Source organism: Malaclemys terrapin, chromosome 4 (genome assembly GCF_027887155.1).
Source record: "Malaclemys terrapin pileata isolate rMalTer1 chromosome 4, rMalTer1.hap1, whole genome shotgun sequence".
NCBI lineage: Eukaryota > Metazoa > Chordata > Testudines > Emydidae > Malaclemys > Malaclemys terrapin.
Genome location: NC_071508.1, coordinates 44,748,806 through 44,775,891, shown reverse-complemented (window position 1 = coordinate 44,775,891; position 27,086 = coordinate 44,748,806). Strand labels below are relative to the sequence as shown.

Here is a 27,086-nt window from a genome sequence, read left to right as displayed (position 1 = left end):
TATTTAGCATTTTTAGTCAGCTTTGTTTTAAAGTGTGTGCATCTAGAAGTGGGGTGGGGGAGTGACTCTGAGGGTTGAAGGAATCTGCTCGGTTAAAGATATGAAGCTTTAGGAAGTCTCTCTTTGGGGAAAGGATGACGTTTAATTTTTTGGCTCTTTGTCAGTTATGAGATTAAATTAATTTTTTTTAGACTAAATTGCAAGTTGATAATGTTCCCTTTAGAGGGAGCATCATTATTTGAAAAGATTAACCTTTGTTTTGTAGCAAATAAGCGCTGTTTGCTAACCAGCAAAGCTAGAGCTTCAGATACTTCAAACTGCCCGAGTCGCCCTGTCAAATCTGTGTGTTTAAAAAATATTTTTCTGTTTCAAACAAACAAAAAACATCTTTCCCCTATTGCTGTGTGGAAGACTCACAAAAACAAGGGGTATTAGAGAGACAAGGTGGGTGAGGTAAAATCTTTTTTGGAGCAACTTCTGTTGGTCGAGAGACAATCTATCTGTCTACACATAGCTCTTCAGGTCTTGGAAATAACACCATGTAAAGGAAACAGAGCTTTAAAGAAAATATTATTTGTGTTCATCTAACACTTTTAGTGTGTTAGCAGAAAGATTTGCTCCTGATCTTTGCATGCTTTAGTTTGAAAGGCCATGTTCTATTTGTCAGGTGCATTGTCAGACCCGTGGTTTAGACTGCTTTGGAAGGCAAACTGTAAAGGTCAGCATGCTGGAATGTGATATGGTAAATGAGGGCTTTTTGAAGAATTACTTTTAAAAAAGAAAGATTAATTTGAGGCTGCTATGTCAAATGACTGCAAACTGCAGGTAGTACCTAGTACACCGAGGTATCTGTTTTCAACTTGGTGCACAGAATGTTGCATGTTTTGTAACTACAAGGGGAACTTGTTCAGCCAGATGAGAGTATCCAAAAGTATTCAGTATGTTCAAAGATAACCCCCACAATCTGCACTTCCATCACCCCACTCAAAATATCCTGAATGACTGGGAGTACCCAGGATGGTGTAAAACTGAATGAATAAAATGTTAGTATGGTTGTGAAGTATAACTGATATAATGTGAATTAACTTTTGATGTAAAGTCAGTTGATTTGTTTGAATCTAGACATGGAAATAGATACTTAATTTTCATAATGAATAGCTCAATAGCTGCAGGTTAAAATTAAGTAAAATGCTGTGTATATCATTTACTGGGGTGGGGATGGCTTGAATTTTGTTGAAACGTTAACCTTAAAACAATAATACAGTTGGTTGTAGTTTCCTGTATATACTGTACCCCAAAATGTTTTGAACAGATTATATTTTTAAAACAAAATTAGGATAACTTGCAACAGTTTCTGAATGTAGTGAGCGGATACTGACTTCTGTGGAGTTTAGTGTTAAGATTTGACCTGTATGCTAAGTCACATACATTCTGTTTTAATCAGAAATACCCACAAATCTTTCCATTAAGACTATAAACGTCAAAAGTGCATCAGATTTCACTTAAATATAACATTCCAAAGGGGAGAGTATTCTAACTTCATTACTGTCTGATTCCCCAGACATTATTTGCATATGCCAACTTGTTCATTAGAGGTAAATAATAGACTGCATTAAACTCTGCTACAGCTGCTCAGGATGCAATTGTGATATGATTTGTTAATCAAGTTCTAGATCTTATTATTCAGTGCTAAGAAGGTAAACAGATACTTATTCAACCCATTTCTGTCTTCAGCAAGTCACGAGGCAGAATTTTTCTCGTGTATAACATAGTAATTCTTTTCATTTTGGCTTTTTTTTAATATTTTTAATGAATGAATTAAGTTGATGTTGGTACAGCAATTCTTAATGTTAAAGTTCAAATCAACAAACATCCAAAGACCTATATAAATACTACATTATAACCCTATTCCCTCTTCTCCAACAGCTGAACTAGAATTTCCATGCCTTGATGTTACATGTTTAGTTAATATTGTCTCTGAATTGGTCTGAGGCGTGGGCAGTGGAGATTTGACTTTAGGAGGGGACACTGCATTAAGGGACATGTCATTGTACTGTTGCGTGAGCTTATATCATCCTGGAAATCTAGGCACTACTGGCTGACCTTGGTATCTTTTTGTGCTGAAACTTCAAACCCAGGTTTGAATCAACTTGGGAACTTGTCTCATGCTATGGATGGTCAGGGGCTGGCTCAACTTGATCGGCTAACCCAAGTTAAAATACAACTTGTCCCATCTTTTCTATCCTTCACTGCCTCTTGTTAGAGGTGAAAGGTTTTTAATACCTCTTTAGGAATTTCATACAAACCATCCTAAGCTGTCTAAAACCATGGAGGTGTAGTAAAATAGAGGCCTGGTCTACACAATGGATGCTACAGCAGCAAAAGGGGTTTTTCTATTGCTGTAGTTAATCTACGCCCTCAGGATGCAGTAGCTAGGTTGATGGAAGAATTATTTGGTTGAAAGTGCCTGGAATAAGACCTTTAAATGCTATTAAATATAATGTAGTTAAATGATAGCTCCTGCTCCCTCCAGACTTCTCGCATATAGCTGTGAACAGGAATCGCTCATAAGTAGCCATAAGCTTGCTTATAAATACAAGGCTCTAGGGTTTTAACTGAACTGGTATTACAGGAGTGTTGTGGACCTGTGTCTGTCTGTGTGTGTGTGTGTGTTTGTGTAAAAAAAAAAAATAAAAAAAAATTGGGGTATGGGCAGCGGGAGGGCAGATCTTTATGTAGGCAATGAAGTCTAGTTCAGTGCATTTGTCAAAGGATCCTTCCTGAGGACGCTTGTCTGAATTCTGCCAAGAATGAAGCAGAACCTTAGCTGCCAGCATCTTCTTGGCACTTCTGTGAAGTCAGCTTTGCTGCTGAAATGCTGCTTTGCAATATGTTGCCCATATTTCTTTGCATGGCATATTTTCCTTTTACAAATTGTGTGCTTTTGAGGTCATCCGAACTCTGCTTTATTTATTTGCTTAGTGTTGTACTTACTGGCAATGAAAAATGCACCAGTGCATTAACTTATTCTGTTTGCAAGTTCTGTGTTTTTCAGTAGCTGTTTTCCCTAATATCCTTTCCATGCTAGTCAGCACCTTTCTTCTTGCACAAGAGGCCTGGGAAATCTCTAGCTTTCTTTATTCTGCCTCTCCTTTCTCCATGTGTATTGTTCACCTGCTTGTTTAATTATAGCAGGATGTAAGACCAGGCATGAATGCTGGGAAAAATGACTCCCGATCCACCAAGAGTGAACATATATTCTGAAAATAATGGTGTGTTGGGCTTGCTTAGTCACTGGTGTCCTTAAATCATTAAGGGCTGGTCTACTCACTTTTTTTGTACCACTATCTGTAAAGGTGCCAGTATAACTCTCCACACTATGGGTTAGTACCGTTTTAACTAGTCTACACTTGAAAAACTTTATTGATATAGCTCTACAATGCTGTGCCGGCAAAGAGCTTCCAGTGGTGTGGACGCAGTTTATACCAGCAAATCTGTGTTTTTGCTGGCATTGCATATTCCAGGCATCCCCCTCTCCCCCCTCACACACACACTCACACACACCCCGCGCGCAGGGCAAAAAGCTGTATCAGCAAAAACACAGTTTTGCTGGCTTAAGCTGTGTCTATGCTAGGGGCTTTTGCTGGCACAGCTGTGTTTTATCTGCCTCATCACACACCTGACCAGCATAGCTATTCGGAGAAAAGTTTGCAGTGTAGATGTGGGCTACGTCCATTTCTAAACTGACATGGTTCCAGAGGTACGAAAACTATTCAGAGTCTTAGGGCTTGTCTAAATAGTGCACTCTGCAATTCATGTGTGGTGGTCATCCCAAACTCATGGCAATGAAAATCTTGCAGCACGTTATATGCTCTATGGTCTATACTTTAAGGCAGGCATAGATGGTACAGGGTGAAGATAGCCTATTTCCCAGAAATGAAAAAAATATATATCACAGAAGGGAACTTTCCATTGTTTTTCTGTCGTGAGTGTGCAAGAGCTTGTGGGCTTTCTCGTTATAGGAGCGCTGAACTGCTAATCTGTCTTGTGCTTTTGGAGCATTGCACTAAAAGGGTCGTATTTAGTTATGACAGTTTTATTTTCAGTAAGTCCCAGGTTTGACTTCTTGCTGCTAAGTTAATGCTGGTTGGTCTGTATTACGAGCCCCTGGTAAGAAGAAAAGGAATCCAGGGTGATGCTGCATTGAGCGGGCAGGCAGGATGCAGCCTTGAAAATGCAGTGTTTGCTGTTAACCAGTCAATTAGCACCTCAGTTGCTGATTAACATTCATTTTACTCTCTCGAAAAATCTCTTTATTCAGCCTGCTGTGTCAACTGGCTTTGTTGTAAATTCAAACAGCTGAGACATCAGAGCTGCTTTTTCTCTCTCCAGTGCTATATTCTACAAGACCACTTTGATTTCTCTTGTGTTTGGAAATGCTTGTTTGCGCCTTTCAATACAGTATGTGGTCAGAGGTCTCTGATCATTGGTGGATGCTTTCAGAAGACGAGTGTGTAAGCCAGCGTGAGCCACAAGCAGCTAAATAAAGCAGTGGCTCTGCTTATGTATTTTTCCATTGTATGGTATGCAGCCAAGTTGTCACTTCTCTACCTGTCTTGTTGAGTTTCTGCTTGGTTTAAACTTTTTTTCCTGAAGCGTGTGTTGTTTAACAATTCAGGAATTGTGGATCATCACAAGAATGAGTGCATTGAGAGCCTGTTGATATTTCTATGGAAATGACATTCTACGCTGCGATGCCTTGTTGGAAAGGGCTAAGAGTTGAGTTTGCATAATCAAGAGCCGTTAGTTACAAATCAGAAACTTAGAGGCAATGCACTGCTTTTTGGGGGTAGGGCAAAGAAGAGGGAATGGTTAAGAGTAACTTGTGATTAACTGAGTCCTTCTGCCGATGTAAGCATTTTGTTGGCCCCCAAAATTAATCTCATCTAGACCCTGCTTAGAAGGTCAGAACTAGGGGTGACAATGAATGTGGCTACTGTAGACATTTCCCTATATGAGGAAACTTTTTTTGAAGACTTTTAAAGGAAGTGGTTTTAATGGCAAAAAGACATAAGCTAAGGTGCAATGCCAGCACTGCTCACTGCGTGTTGAGACTCAATCTGAAGGGAACCTTGTTTGTTTCCTGATCAGCGATGGCCATTTGTGCCCGTTTCATACTTATTAATGGGCTGGAGTTAGCAGAGGTTTGGGGAAGTGCTCTTCCATTTTCAGTACAGTAGCTAATTGTGACCGCAACTCATTATAGTCCAATTACAACTGAATGGTGTAGGTTGTACATAATGCTGCTTAGCTGGCACTAAAATGCTTTTTGTACAGAGCAGTTTTAGATCCAGGGTTAAGCGTGTTTAAGGAGAACCGGGCAGTTGTGCATATACATCCAAATCTATACAGTTTGAAGAAACTCTGATTGCAGGGTAGGGCTCAGTGAGATCTTCCTAAATGATCCTAGCATCATTTTTCCCAGCACAGCGAAGCTTCCTTTTCCAAAAAATTGGAATTTTTTTCTGTATCGCTATCTTCCCTCGCCTCCCAGTTAGGTGAAAAGAGTCATGGTGTCGCAGATTATTCCGTGTGTGAACATGTGCACAAAATTCAAAAGGGATTTTGAGTTGGAGGTTATATGTGTTTGCTTAAGGAAAGAAAAGGTGTGCATCAGGCCATAGCAAGAATATGGGGAACGTTAGCATGGAGAGGAGAATTATGGTTTGGAAGAATTGCATCTTTCGTGCTAAAGTGAGCTCTGAAATCCAGCAACTGACACCCCCCCCCCACCACCACCACCACCACCCACACACTGCTATTATGTATCCTGGTGCTGCCCCATGACTGGGGCTGTCCCTAGGTGGGTGTGGAGCCCCGGGCAGAAGCGATGAATCCGTCACTTCCAGGACTGACCATGCCGGCCAATCACACTGGCCCGCAGGGCCCCCCCAAAGTGCGGCGCCCAAAGCGGTCGACCCGATTCGCCGTACCCAAGGCACGGCTCTACCCATGATTATTATAAAATGTACTACACAGGCTGTAGACTGTGTGTGTATAGTTGACAACCACCTGACATTCTTTAAACCTATCATGATTAAGGCTACGATTTTGTCACAGAGGTCACAGAATCTGTGACTTCCAGAGACCTCCGTGACTTCAGCCCGTGGGTGGCTGGGGGGGCCCCACAGCTTTGATCCCCCATAGGCTTCTGTGAATTTTTCTTTACTGCCCATGACCTGTCCATAACTTTTACTAAAAATATTCGTGACAAAATCTTAGCCTTAAATTCATGATCTATCTCAGGTGGATGAAACTGTTTTCTGGATGCTTGTTTATTTCCCAGTGCACATAATTTTGTGATGTTGGAGTAGCCAAAGACCACAAATCAGTACAGACACCTGGACTTGCTTACTCAAGCCAAATTTATTTAGCTGTTGGCTAAAAACATTGGATGTGTATAAACTTGGGTATAGCCCACATTGGCTCTGGCCTGATTGAATAGCATCTTAACACTTCACAAAATTGAATTGGCTGAAGTAAATCCCTCCAAAGAAGGGCTAGAAGCTACCACTTACCTCCTAATCATAAGTGTTGCTAGGTATGATTATTATTGACAGGGTTGTAGCAAAAGGAGTCTTCGGGGGCCATAAGGGTATCTGAAGCCAGGAGTGAGGCCTTCAGAATGAGTGAAAGGAGCCAGTGGGAAGAGGTTTGGCGCCATCTGAAGCTGCCTAAAGAGGGCCAGCAAGGGCAAGGGGTTTTGCAGATAGCACCAAGATGGGAAACCTAGTACTAAGACTGTGACAGAAAAAGCTATTGGGGATGGAGTTCTAGATTAGGAAACTGACCAGCTAAATCATGAACAAAGTGCACTCCGTTTGGGATTGTGGTGGGATGACTGCAGACAGTCACGTTACTGAAGGGTTGTTTCTTGTTCATAGTTTGGAATGTTTCCACAGCGTATTGGCATTGCTTGTTTACTTGAGAAATGGGCAGCTACCATAAGCCAGAAGTGGTTAACATCACCTTCCAATATGTGACATATAAACTTTATGCCCCTTAGGATGAGATTTCACTAGGACTTGCTCTGCAAATTGTAGTGTGGTATTAACAAAACTGTTAACAAAACAAAACTGACTGGGCCGCCTTCATGGTGACTTGGACTGTATATTTTTTAATGATCAAATATTCTTTAATACCCTTTTGATCAGCCAATTATTCAGATCAGCAGAGCGTGTAATATAGACTTATACTGTAACGTAAGTCTGAAATGGTAATCCTTTAGTGCCAGACTTTGTATAAAACAAATTAAAGATTTTTGTCTGTTAAATGGAAAACTTACTTGTTTTAAAGGCAAACTGTACAGTCTGTTCAAAAATGAAAGGATCAGGACACAAGATGGAAAGATGCTCATCTTTATCTTTAATAGACCTCTTAATCTTGTCGGGCTTTAATCACTCTCCGCCACCTTTCACTCCCATCCTTTGGGAATATTATAAATCAGTGATCATATTTTAAGTGGCTTATTCTTTCTAATGGATGATTAATTGTATACAACCTACCAATAACTCTAACTTATACTTAATTTAAAAAGGTTCCAGAAGCAGAAATTGGGTTCACAGCCGCAGCTCACGGTATTCCAGAAATTCTCAAGTCTGTGTTAATGTGTTCTGTCCCTTTTATAATTCTCTCCCCCCTCCCCCCAGCAAATACTTGTTGTACCTGGAAATCTTTCACTCTTCTTTAGTGTGTAAACAATGCAATGGTGCAACCTCTAGAAAGCTGTCATCTATATTTTAATGCAGAATCTAAACCAATTAAAATGCTCTGATTAGGGCTGGGGTTTTATTTTCAAATAGGTACTTACCATTTCAAGCTTGGTTCAGGATAGGGTGATGGAGAAAAATTATCACTAAATTCCAGTCTTGACATTTCCAGTTGTTGACTTCACACCACCTCTGGTAACCTGCTCAGTGGAGAGCATTTTGGGGAGATGGGGAAAGGCTTATAGCCAGGGTAATGCATATCCAAAGGTGGAAGAGTGCCCATTAAAACTGAATATTTAATTTACCTATTGGTGTACACCAGAATTACCAAAGTCCTAAATTATAATTATCTAAGGAAAGTAGAGGCAGCAGATTAACCCTACTAAGGGCAAGTCTTCACTACCCACCGGATCGGCGGGTAGTGATCCATCTATCAGATCGATTTATTGCATCTAGTGTAGACACGATAAATCGATCCCCGATCGCTCTGCCGTCGACTCTGGAACTACACCACTGCCAAGAGGCGGAAGCGGAGTTGACGGGGGAGTGGCAGCAGTCGACCCTGCGCCGTGAGGATGGGAGGTAAGTCGATTTAAGATACGTCGACTTCAGCTACTCTATTTTCCTAGCTGAAGTTGCGTATCTTAGATCGATTTCCCTCCCCCCCCCCCCCCCCAGTGTAGACCAGGGCTAAGATTCCTACCTTCTCTCCTATGCTAGTGATCATGAATGCCAAATGTAATCACTTGATATGTGAACATTGAACAGACCAAGGATGGTTAATTTACTTCTCTTCAGATGATATAGTAAGACTTTAACTTGTTCAATAGTTTTTCAGTGAATTCAGGTGTTTAACTGAAACAATATAACAACTCACTTCCTCACTACTCACGCTAGATCTCATGTCTACAGTTAGTAGGGATATAAGTTGCAGTGTCTTTGCCTCCTGCTATATTAAAAGATTGAGCTTTGTTGTGATCTGTCTATCAAGGCTCTTCTACTAAAGTTACGAAAGGAAAATATAGATGCAAGTTCATTAATGATTTCTCTTCTACTTCTCAACCATCCTCTCTTGCCACAGTGCAGGATGCAATATCAGTAATTTCACTCTGCCTCTAGCTCAGCTAAAACAAAGTTGTGCTTTTCTTTGTTTTCCCCTGGGGGAGCACTACAGAAGGGCTTGAAAGAGAGGCTGATGTAGATATAGTGCAGCTGAACAGATGATACCAATACTAGTGATGTCTTAGGTGGTCCCCAGCAGGTTTAAGATTTCGATTGCACTGAATTCTGACTCCTTTTCACAGGTGTGTGAATGTTTTATTGCTATGGAGTCGGTTGTATTTCTTAGCTCTGGGCGAGGTGTTAGTTAATTCTCATTTAGTATTTTCACAACCCTGCACCTCTTTTGAGGGACTGACACTTTGGGGGTTCATCAGACCAGTAGGGCTCCTGTCACCGCCTGTAACCCTGTTGCTTCTGTGCTTTGGCTCTGACACTAGCAACGTTCTCGCCACACAGTGGCCTCACTGTGGCTTCCACCAGCCTGGCTAATCCCCTTGCAAGCCTTCCAGTCCTGAATCTTCCCCAAATCATCTTCCCTGCAGCATCCTTCCCCTCTCGCTGGATACTCACAGAAGTTGTTTGCTGCCTCCAAAGAGACAGAGCACACACCAGCCTTATAGTTTAACTGAGGACCTCACCCTTCAGTTTAATACACAGCACTGAGATGGTTCTGTAATTAGACAAGAATAAGTTTATTACCAAAGAACAGATATTTAAGTGATAATAAGTAAGAACAGAAGACACAGATATGATTACAAGTAAAACAAAACATGTTTTCTGGTGGCTAAAACTTAAATTTCAATAAGTTACAATCTTTGTCAAAACAGGTTTCTCACCTATAGTCCGTTCCAGATTCTCTTTGTTTTCAGGCCAAGAGAATCTACTTTTCATGAGCTTGAAGGGCGCTGCTCCCTCTGTGTCCTCCAGGTGATGGAAGCCAAAATGGCATTCTTTCTGTTTATATTTCCCAAAGTGTGCGGTATCTGGTTTTTAAGGGCCAGGAAGGCTTCCTGGGGATGCAAGCTCTATCCCCAGTCATGATCATTTAACGGACTTCCTCCTGCTCATTTAGCTTGATGGCTTTGTTTACCTTCTGTGTAGATGTACTTGTCCTCTGAGGTATTTCCTGGCTCAGTTTAGATTGGAGACACAGAAAAACAGGCAAAGCATTCCTTTTTCAAAGACAGGTTGGGCTTCTGCACTGCTTGCTAAACAACTTTTAGGAACATGTTTCCAGCACACATCTATAATTCTTTATATACAGCTCATGCATACATCGCACAGTATTATTAATGTCCAGCATGTTACCAGTCTTCATATGATGATTTACATGACACCTTTTAGATACAGATTATGAGAACAGTGTGTTGGGGGCAATGAGTGTGTTGTGTTGTGGTATGGTGTGCCCTCTGCCAGTTGGCACTGAGGCGGCACATCTGCTAACTCTTCCTTCTTTAAATAAGAGCTAACACTACTTTAAAAATATATTACTCCTAGTTATCATAACTAGGATTATTAGTATTTGCTTTTGAATGTAGGGCAGTTGTGGAAGTTCATATCTCTTCCTTCCCCTCTGACCCATTTTCAAATAGTTGAAAACTTTGCAAGACTGGAACAGGTATTCTAGCTTTTAGTAACCTTTTGGACTGTTGATGCTATTTAAAATGTCCTGAACACAAGAGGTATGGTCTGTGAAAGGGGTATCCTTGGTTATTCAGTGGGTGTCAAGTATATGTGTGCACCATAAAGGAGTCTTGGATCTGAGTTTCTACTCTTGGCTAATCTAGATTGTGCATAAATAACTCTTATAACCAAATTGTGCTCCGCATACAATGCAGGGTAAAATCAGTTTTTAAAATATGTTGGGGAGGTTTTTGGAAGTTTTCCTAGGACAGGTTTTTATCTAATGTAGACAAAGATCTAAAAGATTCTCTACTGTGTTTCTGCAAATCAACATCTGCACTTTTGACTTAAGCAAACAGAAAACCCTCAGGGTTTAGCTGTGGGAGCAGTGTTTGTCAAACTCTTCAGATTTTCTGCTAATTGGTCATCTCAGGATTCCCCCTAGGTAGTTTGTTTGCACATCTTTCAAACCTGTTCCTCAGTAGGGTTGCTCCAAAGGAGAATTTGCCTTCTGGTTAATTTGAGTTTGAAGCTGCATGTTTCAGGCTCATAAATTCCTGGTATTTAGGTGGTGATTAATTTGAAAGTTTATGTCTAGAAGGGTTGAGGGATAGCAGTTTCTGTAAGTAAGTTATTGACATCCTTATAGAGAGCACATATTACAGTTTGTCCTAGTAGCATTTCTGGGGTTCACCACCCTTTAAGATAGGTTTTTGTTTCTAGGATCAGATGTAGTCCCTAGAAAGAAATGTCATGTCCACTTGGTATCAGATGTATTCTCCAGGACTAGAAACAGCATGGGCTCATTTGTAAAATGGGGATGATAATGTCTTGTCCCCTTCCTCATAGGAGTGTTAATGACTAGTTAGTTTGTACAGTGGTTTAAGAAATGAAGATTGCTGTGTAAATGCTATATAGTGGTGGTCCAAAATAAGCCTGAGACATTGTGTTGGGCATATGATGTTGTGACATATTAGCCCAGTGTTATGGATCAAAACTCAAAACCATACTGCTTTTTGTCCCTTTTATGTGAGAGTGATGGAGAAATTCTATACAGAAGAGTCAAACACTGAAAATCAAGCAAAAGTGGTATTTTTTTCAGATGAAATGAGCTTTAAATTTGTAACTAGGATCACATGAAATATAAATAATTTAAGAACTGTAGCAGAGCGAGGGGTAAACACCAGTAAATCCAGCCATCCTGTTGCTTACCTTCAAATAATTAATAGCCTTCATTTTTCAGAACAAACCTTAATGGTGCCAAACTCCACCTTTTCCCTGCAGAGTCTGTGTGGGAGAGACTTTTAGATCTATCTAACTGCTATTTCCTGTTTCCCAGACCAGGGAGGGGAAAATCTGGATGCATTTCCTTGTTTTGAGAAACAAAGGAGAAAACTGAAGGCAATGGCTACAAGCCCATTCAGCTCCTGCTGAAACAAGATTGAGTTGAATGTACTGACCGTAGAAGGACAGAGTACTTTATTTTCGGTTTCAGCTAAACCGAACACTACTACAATCAATCTTACTGGTAGCCCTTCTTGAAAATTTTATAAATTGATAGAAAAACTATTACAGTTGAAACGGAGGGCTAGACACTTGTTTAATTATGTCAGTTGGACCCAAAATAATTTCCCTTCGAAAACACAGAAGCTGGTTTGTGATTGTTACAATACACAACAGTTTAGCACAACAAGCAAAGAATAATCTCTCCAACTAAAACGGTCTTGTAAAGCGATATTGAAGTGCAGGGTTCTATTGGGAGCCTCAACCTCAGGCTTTCTTTTCCTGCGGCCCCTCCACCACTTCCACTGACCAATACTCTTCCTCTTACTCCTTCCTTCCTTTAATCTAGATTTGTTTCTATTTTGTAGCTTAATCAATTTTATTTTAATCCCCAAACCCAGCACTTCATATAAGGATTCTTGCCTCATAGTCAGAGTCCTTTGCTAACCTGTGTCCCTTTAATTACTAAGCATATATAACAAAATTGACCATCTCAAAACTTCCAGAGTATTCTTTCATATACTACATGTATATTCTGTGGAAAAACAGCTGTGGCATTACTTCCATTCCATCATTACATAAACAAATATTTAAATGAATACGTATAACTAGCCCAGGAAGCTTAATTCCTGCTCGGCAACCTGTTAACAGTCCACTTCAAACTTTCTCACCCTGATTTTCTACCATCTTGCACTTTGTGCAGACATTTACATCTGTGCACCATGATGTAAAACGCTAACAAATCAAAATGATAGTTTCATACCAACTTTGTATTGGTATAGATTAGATTACTATCCAAGGTGTAAAGCAGTGGAGGATCAGGCTCTGTCCACAAAAAAATTCATTCACATGGAAGCTACTTTTTGTAGCTTGAAGCACTTGTAATTCATGCTTAACCTCTGCTTCAGTTAAGAGTACTGTGTAAGCAATAATATTGTACATAATGAGGTATGTAGTTGTGGTTCCATACACATGCTTCACAGACATTAAGACGGGTGTGTGTGTGTGTGTGTGAGAGAGAGAGAGAGAGAGAGAGAGAGAGAGAATTACTCTGTATATAAATAAATACTAGATCTAAATTTGAAAATAGCTGATAAAGCAAAAAAAACAAAATGTGAGGAGGTGGTGGAGCTACCTACTGATTAGTTGTTTTAGGACCCCCATATCGTCCTGTCTATCATTTAAGATCTTTAGTGAGCCCAGTAATGGAACTCCTTCCTTCTCTTCTTCCATCTGCCATGTGGCAGTGCTGGACACTATCAGCTCTTTCCTCTTCCATAGTAGTTTACTAGCAGCTGTTGTATGGCTGAGGTTTCCCCTTCATTTGCTTCTCTTCCGGAAAACATGTATTTGACTGAATAATACATTTGTATTGTTCATATTTTATCTTTATTGAAAGTCTTCAGATGAATAGCAATGAGCTATCTGGAATATCCCTTGTGGATAAAATGAACACTCATCTGAATTGAGGCTTTCATTCTATTGATGGATTCTGATGGTGATGTAAATGCATGAATCTAGCAAGACCAAAACACCTTTCCCCAAAATTAGAATTAGAAATCATCTAATTCAAAACTCTTTTGTGTTTATTTCTTAAGTCACCAGAAAATCTACCATACCACATGTAAATGATCACGACATAGATTAAAAAATGATTATAATAAATCAACCTTATATCATAACCAAGGTAAAGGCTTTACAATGTCATGTTCAGAAAAACATGTAAATACTAGTTCTGTCTGCCCTCTGTATCTGGGCACTATCATATATTGGAGGGGAACAATATAGTTTAAAGATCATATATTTCAATCTCATTAACACTTTTGTTGTGCTCTGAAGTTACAGACAAATTGCGTCTTTAAACGTTTGTTTGGCCTCGTCTCTCATGTGAGCCATTCCTTTAATTACTAAGAATATATAACAAAATAGACAATTTCAAACTTCCAGAACATCCTTTCATATATCACAATACCTGGTTGAATCTTGGATCCACAATTTCACAGATTTGTGTTTCCTCCCTTCTTCCCTTGTGTGCACTGAACAGCTCCAGCTGATTGACCCTTGCCATGGAGAAGAAACCATCTCATGTCCCACTAGCAATTTCTCCCGATGTGCAGGAACAGTTATGCTGTATTGACCTTCAACTGAGTACTTTGGCAGCATTGATCGGTGGAGTTTTGAGTTTCCAATACACGTAATCCTTTTTCCTCTTGCTGTCATTACATATCTCATCCAACCCATTTACACAAATTGGTTGGGGTGTGTACACTAATTTTTTTTTTTTTTTTTTGCAGGTAGGCAAATGTGGAAACTTTAGCCAGAGAAAATAAAAAATGAAGTGGTGACATACAATCTGTATTTAAAAAATTGCTAGAGAATGCTATTGAGGGACAGCTGTAATCTAGTGCAGCGTTTTTCAGATGGTGGGTTGCATGTCCCCTGGAGATTCCCCACTCTCAGCTCCTTCCCCCATTACTTTCCCTGAACAGCGTGCGGTGACATGGGGACCAGGATCTAAGTGGCAGCAGCAGTAGCATGGAGGAAGCAGCCAGAGCCATCAAGAGGACAGTCAGCAGCCTAGTAGCAGTCATGGCCCAGCTTCAGGAAGAGAGCGTCTGGCTGGGTCTGCAGGAGAAAAAGGGGGTGGGCAGGGCTGAGCAGGGAACTTGGGCTTTGGGTCGGACTGGGGAAGGGAGGGTGATGGGGGCTGTAGAGCTGGGGAGAGAAAGGGATGAGCTGGGGGCTGGAGAGGGGGAAACAGTGGTAATGGTGCGTACCCAAAATAGACAAAATGCAGTTGGTGGGGGTCCCCTTATGTTAAAAATTTGGGAACCACTGATCAAGTGGATTGACGGCAGGGCAAGAAGTCAATAAACCTCTGTTCCAGTCTCCAATCTGCCATGATGTGTCTTTATGGTCTTAGACAAATTACTTTTCTTCTCTGTGCCTCAATACCCCTTCTGTATAGTAGGGATAATACTGTGCTCAGATTTTTGGGATGGGAAGAGCTATATAACTGCAAAGTATTTGTTACTCTATTAATGTTTTGATATTGTCACATCCAACGGACATCATTAGCCTTTCTGTAAGATTATTGCATCCAAAAAACTGTTAAAATAACATGGTTACAAAATCAAGCACTTAGAAGTTAGGATATGCCAGAATTAAGGTTGCCTGTTGCTTCCCCAGCCTCTCTGCTCCTATCTACACACCCTTCTGAGCCCCCTTTCCTCTCCTTCCCTACCATTTCTAATTCATTTGTATTCAAAGCCTGGGTGCCAGCAGGTTGAGGGGGGGGGAGGCATTTAGGGCCGAGAACTGACAATCTCTCATTTCCGTTCCCTGCCCAGCACTGAAGCTTGGGGGAACCATTTACAGGGAAAGTACTTATCATCCGTGGCGCTCCAGGGTAGAGCATGCTGAGTTCAGACACTCTTTGGAGAATTTAGCTGACAAACCCTAACAAGTCTCTGAGCAGATGTGAATTGAGAATTTTTCAGATGCTCATAATTTGGGAAAATGTATATGGGATCACATAAAGTTATGATACCAGGGTGACCACCTTCCATATTTCGAGCCCTTGCTCCAAAAGCATGAAGACACTAGACCATCTCAACAAAATGGATTTCAGGATTTTTTTTTAAGCCTGGGCATAATGTATTTTTCCCTAATCTCATTCTCTGAAATTTCCGAACCATTTTAGCTGATACTTTCTTAAAATATTCGGCCTTGAGGTATACACCCAGCATGGGAAATTTAAATCCGAGTAGTTGAAGATTGGCAAAGTATAAGCTGCTGAATCCAAGAGCTTTATAATGGGAACTGTCTGGCTACCTTAATTATAGGTAGATTCGGCACAAATGGATTTTTATTTTTTATAATTCTGATGCTTAATGCTGGTTTGTATTTTTAAGCATTTTTCATTAACTGTTTTAATTTTTACAGTTGCAGTAAAATAAAGAGGGGGTTAGGGTTAGAGCAGTGCTGACTGGGAGGTTGCAGGGGGCCTGAGACACCTGGGTGTTGGGGAGGCCGTGGTCCTGGCCCAGCAGAGCAGAGACCCCCAGCCAGGGCCACAAGGAGGGAAGAGGGACAAGCCCTTTGGCATGGGAGAGGCCACCCCGCTTTTGAATGGCTTTTGCCTGGGGATGACCCCTGCACTCCTGGCCATGAGTGAGTGAGCAAAACCATGACAGTGGGGCTGCAAAGGGTTCCCTGCATAGCTCCAAGCCCAGTGACATCAGATCCTTGTGGGTATGACTAAGGCTGTGCTCACCAGTTGTTATCGATGGATACATTTTCATCAATTTGTGTCAGGTGGAATCAGTGTTTACTGACTAATGCAGGGGTAGGCAACCTATGGCATGCGTGCCGAAGGCGGCATGCGAGCTGATTTTCAGTGGCACTCACACTGCCTGGGTCCTGGCTACCGGTCTGGGGGGCTCTGCATTTTAATTTAATTTTAATTGAAGCTTCTTAAACATTTTAAAAACCTTATTTACTTTACAGATAACAATAGTTTAGTTATATATTATAGACTTACAGAAAGAGACCTTTTAAAAACCTTAATGTATGACTGGCATGCAAAACCTTAAATTAGAGTGAATAAATGAAGACTTGGCACACCACTTCTGAAAGGCTGCCGACCCCTGGACTAATGATTTAAATCGAATTCTGCCACGCCTAACTATAGGTGGCACCAACAGCTCTGTCTACAATAAAATACTAACCCTGAAAGGATGTCTCCTAAACTCCAAATCACTGATTGTAATCATGATTTAAATCAACAAGCGAGAAACCTTGGTTTAAATCAGTTTTAAGCTTGGAATTTTTTTATTTTCCTCAAGAAAAGTTGATTCTCATTGGTATAATTTGGTACTTCTTTTTGGTAGCACAAAGTGTACACTATATCTAAGCACATCTTTTTAAGCAAACATGTATTGTAACATTTATTCAGATTCTTAATTTTTACTTTTTTTAAAGAAATGAATCATTCATTTTCTGTTTACTAGATTGTGCATTTTTTAATTTATGATTTGTGTCAAGCTACATTTGTATAGAAATTGGAATTAAATTAAAATGCAAAAACCAACATTGTAAAATTTATTACTTAAAGAAAATGATCTTTATGTCCTGGATACATTAGAAAGTAGATTTGTCAAAACATGTTTTTCATTTAAAACTGCTTTATTCAACAAAGGAAGTATTTGCAATTAGCTAATAGAACTGATGATTTCTGGTCACCATGTCCTTCAAGATTTTACAACAGTAGCTCTCATCTTCTCATACCTAATTTTTCTTCATAGATTGGGAGTTTAAAAATAAGAACGTTTGTTTTCCTCTTATAATTTTCTCAACTTTGAATGAACTAGTCATTGAACTGAACTAGTTGAATAAAATTAAATGAAGAAAACATTCTCTGTACCTGCAGAAAAGCAGAAGTTGATTCATTTATCTGAAATGCAAGACTGTATAAGGCTACAAAAGCAGAACATGTGCTAAGCTGCTCGTCTGTTGCCCATACTGCTTTTTTGAAAGTACAATCTGCCAAAATAGGAGTTGTGATATCAAAGCTGATATCGCCTGTACAGAAGGGGTTAAACAGTTGTTTTTGTTTTTCCTGTCACATGAGGAAGAAACATTTGGCTTTCGGGTCATGTTGATTGACTTTAATGGAGATGAGCCAATAAATGAAGCACCAAAGAAGTGTTAACCTCAGTTTACATTCGGGTATTAGTATAATACAATTCCTTGAAGGTGGAGGATTACATAAACAAGCTTTGATTTATCTATTAACAATCCACTAAACCTTTATTTGTTTTTCATCCTCCAGTCAGGGTTCAGCAGTTTTTGGAGAATATGGGGTGTGTTTGTGTTGTGTTGGTGAGGCTTTCATTCCCATTATTTTTGTGGTTGAATGCATTTAGCTTTTCAGTCCAGGGTTCAGATCCCGTACTCACAATTAGGATGAATTTAGTATCTATTTTGTTTCAAGTGTAAGCTTATTTGCCTCACCATGCAGTCTGGTAATTCTGCACTATTGCAACCTTTCTGCCCAGGAAAAGCTAAGTACTGGAATAGTTGGATTGTGCAGAATGGATAATATCCACATTATACCTGGCCAGCTAGTTTTAGTAATCCTGTTAGGAGCAACATGTTCATTGTCTCTTTCCCCCCAAATCTCCTTCACCAAAAGATTAGAACAAAGTAGGGATGAAGCATTTGAACGTGTGTGACTAAGGGTATATCTTCACTGGAGAATTAACTTATCTACACTCAAAGTACTCTTCAAGTTAGCATAACTTGAGTGAGAGTAGCCCCTGTGATGTAACATGCTGGTGTTATACTTGTATGTGGCGCTGAGACTTCTAGGGTTCTTAATGCTGTGGTAAACTGAGCTGCTCTGAATTAATTCTCAGTGAATTATGGGAGAACTGGTTTGTCTTTTCTGGGCACCCAGGTGGAATTGCGGGAAGACATTGGTGTAGAGTGACACTAGCCTTTGTCCATACTACAGACTGGTCATGTTAAGAGCTGATGAGTTTTGCTCTCTCAGGCTTTAGTGCATACTCCACCTTGGGCCAGCCAATTTGAGTTTAAACCACCACTGTAGTTCAGTTTGTGTGTTGCTGGGACTAGAGTTAGAGTAACACTTGAGTAATAACTCGACTTAACTTTGTGGTGAAGACAAGGCCTAAAACAAAACATCTGATTTTGTGTTGTGATCTCCATGGGTGTAGGTGTTCTGAGTGATTATACTGTAGTGTCCATGTTAGCAAATGGATTACCAGAGTTAATTTTTCTTCTCAAGAATATTTGATCAGGTATAGCAAAACTTGTCTTGATGGAGTCTTGGCCATTGTTACTGATTTGATTAGAGATGCAAAGATTTTTTTTTCTTAATAGAGAGACAAGTAACATTAGTATTCAGAGAAATTCTGTAAAATACTTAAGGGAAACAGTATAAGAGGCAATTTTACGGTTGAAACCCACTGACAGGAAGATTTACAAATAAACCAAGGAGCTATTTATCTTTTTGATTCACAGCACCTCCCCTCTCCTCCAGTACACTGTGAGGATTTCTGATTATAGCTATTACTTTACAGATTATTCTGTGAGCATCTAGTCTTAACTTTAAAGTGAAACAAGCACTATTTTAGATTAAAGCAGAGTGTGGGTTTAAAGCACAATAGTTACTCCAGAATAACTCTTCCTGAGGACACCTGAATGAGTGCCTTTTTCTGGTTTAGCTTTTAATCCATTTTGGATTCCACTTATTCCAGAAGTGTGTCCACACAGGGCTGTATTCTGGAATAGCTATTCCAGTTGACTTCCCCTTACTCTGGGAGTTGGTGTTACACAGTGATAAATTTATTTTGGTTAACGCAAAGTTTTTTTTACACTAGGGATTAGAGCTAGAACTGACTGATTTTAATGTGTTTTTATCCTTCTGTTCCTGTTAATAAGGAACTGTAATCTCCTTCTCTCTGCCCCAGAAAAGGGTTTTTATAGAATATATTGATTTTCTGAATTTCTAAAAACACTTAAGTGGAAAACTGTTTTTAACCTTGCACCATGTTTTTGTACATTGTTTAACAACATAAAGTCGGTTATATTTTTCCACCTGGGGTGGATGGGTGACGAGTTGATGTACTTCTGTGTCCAGGCATTACCATGAGATTAAAGGTTGCTCCAATCTTCTGATCAATCATGGTTGCTGTTGTCTTGAATAGGAGCCCACCACAACTGAAGTCATTGGCTCCCACAGACTAGTTGGCCTTGTACTCAAAGTAAAATGTGCTGGTTTATGTAATCAAGTATGGGTACTTCAGTTGATTCAAGCATTGACTAGGATAAGTATGTAAATAAGATAATACTGGGCTATGCCTATTCTGAAGGATCCGGGGTATTTCAGGCTATTGGAGAACTAACAGAAATGCTTGTGAAGTTTGAATGTCACTCTCAGCACTTTACTACATTCTATTGGTGGCAACTGCTTTTAATGCTCATAGTGTGTACACACATCAAAAGTACACCGTACCCCTCAAACATGCAAGTGCCTATTTTGTGAAAGAATGCTAGTGGAAGCCCCTTTTCTTCTCTCTCCCCTGCTAAACATATACTTCAGACTGCCTTTTTTTTTTTTTTTTTTTTTTTTAGAAATGAGACTTTAAGCAGGACTCAGAAAAAGACAGAACACTAATTTTTATGCAAGATTTCAAAAAGTCAACCCTGTTGAGAAATTTTAAAGAGACATGGGAGCCTGTGTGGCGAAAAAGTGAAGAGTGCATGATGCTACTTTTTAAAAAGCAGTGAAGTTACAAATAACTGTTTCTTAACCAAGAGTGTCAAGTGGGGAAAAAATATAGTTTTGGACTAAGTGTGTATGTGCATGTATGTATTTCTATAATTTGGGAAAAAATTATAAGAATGATTCTAAATTATTATCACACTAAGAATAATTATAAATATTTGTTTTCATAGCAAGTGTCCTGGTCATGATGCAGTTCTCATCAGAATATACCGTCACTGTAAGGGGAAGGTTGCTATTTGTACTCCAGAAGGGAGTGTATTTTCCAGAGTTTTGCATAATTTTTAGACCAAAATGTCAAGGAGACCAGGATTTGCTTATTATGGATTGGGGCTAGTTGCCTCATACACGTAACCTGCCTTTGTAAGGTGCAGTAAGTAGATAGGAGACAAGTTACATATATTGCAGCCCAAATATTGTTGGCATTATGTCTCTTCTGCACTAAAAGACAAACCTCCAAAAAATACTTTAGCAAACTAGCCCTGATACTAATGCTAATAATTCTCACACATTGTGCATTTCATCTGATCACAAATTACTTTATACACCTTTAACAACCTTCCTATTACAATAGGTAGGTAAATCCCTACTTTACAGATGTGGGCAGAAAAGGAGGCACAAATGGATGCTAAATTCTGACAGGAAGTCAGTTGCATTTAGTGGTAGAGTTGGACTTGGAACATAGGAGTCCTGACTCTCTATCCATTGGAACATATTACCTCTCTTTTCCCCTGTCACCTGCTTATATATCCTGGCACCATTAACCTTTTCTGCAGAGTTTTTTCTCCTAGTAGCATGGCGTTTTTCATCAGTCATTTAAAAAATAAGATTCTATTACAGCCTTCTATTCTTCTAGAATCCTGTTGGGCATCACTGCCTCATTAATCTGTGTTTGTACAGTGCATAGCACAATGGAGCGTTGGTCCATGATGGGGGCTGCTAGGCACTGAAATAATAGAAATAGTAAATAATAATTGGTCTGTCTTGTTTTGAGGAATCTGAACCTTTTTGTCAGCCCCTTTCTTTCACACAGTCTGTCCCCTGTTCAGATTGGCTGTTCAAAAGCCTAGATGATGTTGACATTGTTTCATGCTGGTTATAATCAAGGTCTGCTACCTGCATTGGTAACAATGTAGCAGTTATATTGTGGTAGGACATTGGCATTCTGTTGTGCTAGACTCTGTACATACAGATACTAAAACAGTCCCTGGAGCCGATAGTTTGCAGCTTAAATAGACAAGACAGATGAAAGAAGGAAGTAGTAGTATTTTGCAGATGGGGGAACTGAGGCCCAAAGACTAGGTTATTTGAAATTCATACATGAAGTCTTTGGTAAAGCCAAGAGTTTAACTCCAATCTAAGTCCCAGTTCAATACATTAACCTCAAGACTTTCTCTCTAGTAGAGCAGCCAATTTCGATTAGGGCAAGTGAATTTTCTTACTACGTAACAGTACTGGCTGCAACAGTACAAAGCTAGAAACGCTGAAAGTGGTGAATAGAGAACTTCACAAACAGTGAATTTCTTCTGTTACCCACTGCTTTTTATTCCTTTTCTCTAGCCAGTGAAGGTCCATTTCAGAGCCCTAACACCTAACAAGGAAAAAACGTAAATCTAGACAAGTACATGTGTGTGAATTGGAGATTGTAATCTGAATTAAAAGTTTGGACAAGACAATGGTAGCGAACCAAGCAATGTCACCAAACCCAATAACCAGAGCTCTTTAAAGAGGGAAACTCCCATCCACACCTGCACCTGACTTTGTTTACGTATTTCCCCTTTTTATCTCAATTAATATGATTCTTAATCAGGACTGATCCCATATGCTTTATGTGCCACATTTTTTTTTGCTGTCTCATGGCCTGATCAGACTCAAATTCTTAAAAGCTTTCTTTATTTTAGTCTTCGGTCAATCTCTAAAGTTATAGCCCATCTGTTGGTTTTTTTTCGTTTTTCATTGTCTAGATCAAAGTGACAAGCTCTTAAAAAACAGGGTATAACAGTGCATGTGTCACTATAATAACATCTGTGTCACTGGCATGATTTTTAACAGAAGCATAGGAGGCACTTGCATCATAAGTTCTTTTGAAGTGTTTAGTGTTTTTTCGGGAAGTTACCCCTAGAATTACTTACACTAACTCTGAGACCAGGGAGAAAACTTGACAGTTTGAGAAAAATCCACTTATATAAGTTTTTTAAATTGTTCTAGTGTAAAGAACTAAATAGTAGTTTCTATCACTTAATCTTTCAGATGCTCTTTGATAATAAAAAATCCTAAATTAAACTTTTGCATGAATTTAGTTCAATAAATTAGTGTCATTGTCTGTCTTTTTGAAGACATTTTTATCTACATATTATGTAAGTTTAAAAAATGTGAAGACTGTATGCATAGGATTCTGTTTTCTTCTAATTCCTTAATATACCAGACTGCTGTGGTCCAGATACATTTGCTCTATCAATGTCTGGAGAATGAAATACTGAGTACAGCATAAACCAGTCTTAAATTCCAGTACTCTGGATACTGGCCAGTCATTCTTTAATCCAGATCCACTGTACCATGTTTGAACATGTGAGTATTAGATTGCACATTCAGTTCAAATTTTGTGTTCTCTGGAAAGTGTGGTACAATGAGTCGTATAGTCTCCAAGCATTTAAGATGTGAATTAAATGGATAATTGTGTTTAGTCAAGTGTACCAACACTGTCCTCTTTAACGTCAAAGTGAAAACTAAATTGATTTTTGTAATTAAGATTCAGAGATGTGTGAAGATGGAAAATGGGGGTGGGGGTGTGCGCATTAAAGTTTACAAGTGCAGAAAATGCAACATACTTAGGAGCAAAGTTGCAATTGCTATGGGAGCCATGTCATTACTACTTTGGATGTACAACTCAACTCTAACAAAGTGTACAGAGATGGAGTTTTTGCATTTTCTTTTAAATATACATTTAAAATATTTTTCTATTTTTAAAATTTAACTGCCCCTTCCTACCCTATCATTTAAAAATATATTTGTAAGTTGCCAAAAGTACTTCATAATCAATCGAAAAGATTTCAGCAATATGTCAGACTTGAGGGTGAACCCTCAAAGTAACAATCTTCAGCATTACTACTTGGGGTTGTATTTCTAACCAATCATTTCTGACTTGCATTTAGCAGTAAGTAGGTCACTGGGATGAGGTACTTGTTAAATTCTTTCTGCTATGTGTCTGCCTCTCTCTCATGCCACTGTCCAAACAGGTTTTATCTTGGGGTTGTAAAGTGGTCTTTTCTTCCCTAAACTGATCTTCTGCAATACAAACAACAGTAAAACATCTCAAGACCCAGCTGCATCTGGAAACTTTTTGGTCTCAGAAGCTCCTACAATATTTGGTCTTAACTAGACTGTTTATGGTTTATTTTACATTGTAGGAGCTGATGTGCACCTATCTCAGCACTGGATTAAGCTGTCACTGCTAGGTGTTTTGAAAATAGGTGAAGGTGCAGCACGCATGTTCTAGGTGAAGCTAATCCTGTAATGAGCCTAATTGTGAGGGATGCTAACAGTCCTGGGCTTGGGGTGAACCAAGTTCATTTTGTGCCTTCAAAGTTTTTTGTGGCCTTGCTTTTAACAACTGTAGTTGAGAAATTTTTTTGGTAGGTGCTGTGAGTTGCACTTCTGTTTAATCTCACATAATGTAAACTGTGTTTCCACATGTATTTAATATAGCATGCCTGGAGAGAATTCTCCTCAAGCATATCTCACGGTTACTTTTACGAACCCTTGTTTTCCCTATGCCCTCATCTAAGTGTGACATTATCAAATAAAAGCATCTCCAGTAATGCTGCCTGGAGCAGACTGAAATGGAGCTGGAATTATAACGCCAAGTAGGGGGAGAAACTTGTGCTTCTTGAATGGTGCTCTGTGTCTGGGGAAACTCCAAGCAGTCTCCACTTATTTCCTTCCACTCCTTTCCCACCCAAAGCCTGGATAGTCTTGTCCAATGAGAACTGCTGACTCTGGGACCCTCCCTCTCTGTGCTGATTACACCTTGTAGCCCTCAGCCTAGAATTCCATGACAGCTTGCAGTTTGGCTTTGTTTGCTATGCCATATTGACGTAAAACTGAAAACAGTAGTTGTGTTGTACACCTTACAGGGAGGTTATGTATATGTGTAGAAAGTAGTTCAGAATGTTAAATGACCCTGGGGAGAATTTCTTAGCCAAGTTTTAGAAGCGCAGCCTTTTTATATGAAGCTATGGTCTTGTGTGTTTGTGGGATGGAAGGAGAACAACAAGAGTCTTTCACTTTAGCTCTTTAATATTAAAATACATTATTGCACTAATCCTTCCTTGGAGAGCAGCCCATTTAAGCTTCAGAATTAGGGCAAGAAAATACAGTAAAAGGAATAGTCCAGTCTGAGATGAAACTCCCATCTGTTATGATCTCCAGAAAAAAAAAAAAAGGTTAGGAATGACATAAATTGAGCACACCATTTCTTACTGTCTGCCAGGAGCAACTCACCCATGCTGCACTGAGGCAGATAAGTTTTTTCAATAAGATGGCTTCCTCTGACTTCACTTCTCTTAGGCCTGGTCTATGGTGGGGGGAGGTAGGGGGGGTCGATGTAAGATAAGCAACTTTAGCTACGGGAATAGTGTAGCTGAAGTCGATGTATCTTCTTTCGACTTACCTTCCGTCCTCACGGCGTGGGATCGATGGCCACGGCTCCCCTGTCGACTCCGCTACCGCCGCTCACCCTGGTGGAGTTCCGGAGTCGACGGGCGCGCGTTCGGGGATCGATATATTGCGTCTAGACGAGACGCGATATATCGATCCCCAAAAGATCGATCGCTACCCGCAGATCTGGCGGGTAGTCTGGACGTACCCTTAGTATGTATGTTGCAGCCATGTGCTGGTGCTTTCAGAAAGATACATGAACCAGATCATCAGTGTACCTGTACCTTTTAGTAGAAACTGAACCTTGTTCGTATATATTTTTTTTTCTTGTTGAGGGAGAAAGAATGTGGATATCTTTTCTTGAAGGGGAGAGAATGTAGAGAAATTAAGGGTTTTTTTATCTTGTCTAAAGTGAATTGTGCCTTCCAACCAGGCACTGCTGTGCTGTCTGATTTGGCATTGGGCCATTGCAAGGTTTTCACTTGAATTTGTAGAATGTAGATAACTTGCATTAACTCTGCACTGAAGGACATACCCTAATTCAGAAGACTGGCCCTCCAATAGCATAGCAGTCCTTAACAACTCTTAGGCTTTTTTTCAATATTGATACAGGCAAGAGTGCCATCTGCTGAACCATTATCTTTACTCAAACACCTCCATGTCTTTTAGAAGTGTAGCATCCAAATACAGATCTGACTTAACTCCATTTAGCTAGAGCTCTGAAGTGATCTCAGCACAAGGTGGTATGGGTGCAGGCCTACATACTCGCTAGAAGTTTTCTGATCAAACTACTCATGTTGCTTAGTACATGCAGTAACGTTCACTTTCCTGTTTTTGGTACGGTCTAACTTTATTGAGCTGAACTCTCAATGACTGTCCTGCTTTTTGTGGGTCTTGCCCACAATTCAAACGCTTTAAGAATTCCTGTTGGCATTTGAACAATGTCTTAAAGACTTTTGCAGGTTCACATTAGGCTTCTTCTGACTTCCGCACTCCAACTTGCTGCTCTTGCCCCCAACAGAATAGCTGTTTGTTTCTGGTGTTTCAGATTTAGTGAAGATATTATGTACCAATCTCTTCTTTCTGCCTGTTGCAGAGCAAAGCATAGCAATAATGGAAGCTAAAGAAAGTGGTGGCTGCTCCAAATACTGACTCTTGATCATTGCCACCAGAGCATTAAGAATACAGTAAAATACTGCTCAGTTTAGGTACCATGTCAATGTTTTGAAGTATTTATCAAATTTGATGAATTTTCTTAAATTCTTGCATCAATTGAATTACAGGGCTTTTATCTCAGCACACTTTGTGCTCAAGAGGGCATGTTCCCTTCCTGACGTTTCTGGGTTGGAGTTGAAAGTACATTTCTGACATCTTTCCTTCATATACGATCCCCACCCCATCACTAAACTTTTTGTGCCTCTGGGTTGACTTCACTCTTAAGGCCTATGTTAGAGTTGTCATCTCTGAGGCACAGAAAAATCGCCCACTGGCTGTGGGCCCCATCCCACCTCTGCTGCTGGTGAGTCCTATCCCTGAGTGATGGGTCTGTTTCCCCCACTTCAGTCCCGGTGCCAAGAGGAGTTGTGGTGGCCCTGGCAGCCAGCAGGCAAGGGCCTCGCAGGCTGCATGCATGCACCGCAGGGCCTGGGCACTGTCCAGGCTGTGACACTCCCAGGAGCCAAGACTGCTGCATGGGCAGCAAAACAAACAGCGACATGCCACATCTCTGATGGGTAACAGGCAAGACAGTCGAAAAACTGGCCAGGCCAGTCAAAAACTGGCTAGGTGGCAACCCTAGCTCCTCTACACGGAGAGACAATGTGTTCTATGGGTGTGTGATTTTTAAAGTACCCCCATGTGCTTGCTGCACACTAACTGGCCCAAGTTGACCCTGCTAGCACCAACAAAAAGTTCTGGAGTGCGTTTTAAGATAGTATTATGTTAAAGTACACTAGGGAACTGTTTGATCGTGCCAGCATGGTCTACACAGACCAGTTAATGGACAGCATGCTGAAGCACTTTGCAACTCAAACCCCATAGAGCGCACTGCAGCTCTGTGTGGACAAGCCCTCAGTTTCTATCAGGAGTTATGAGACTTTGGATTTGGACAAAACACCAAGTGCTTTTCCCCTCCTGCTGTTGTTGGGATGATAGCAGAATGA

The 27,086-nt window shown here is 40.1% G+C and overlaps 1 protein-coding gene across 4 annotated transcripts in view; it reads left to right on the top strand.

Moving 5' to 3' along the window:
• The window catches only part of MOB2 (MOB kinase activator 2), a 164,284-nt gene that overhangs the window by 84,111 nt on the left and 53,087 nt on the right, over window positions 1–27,086 (top strand). The window lies entirely within an intron of this gene.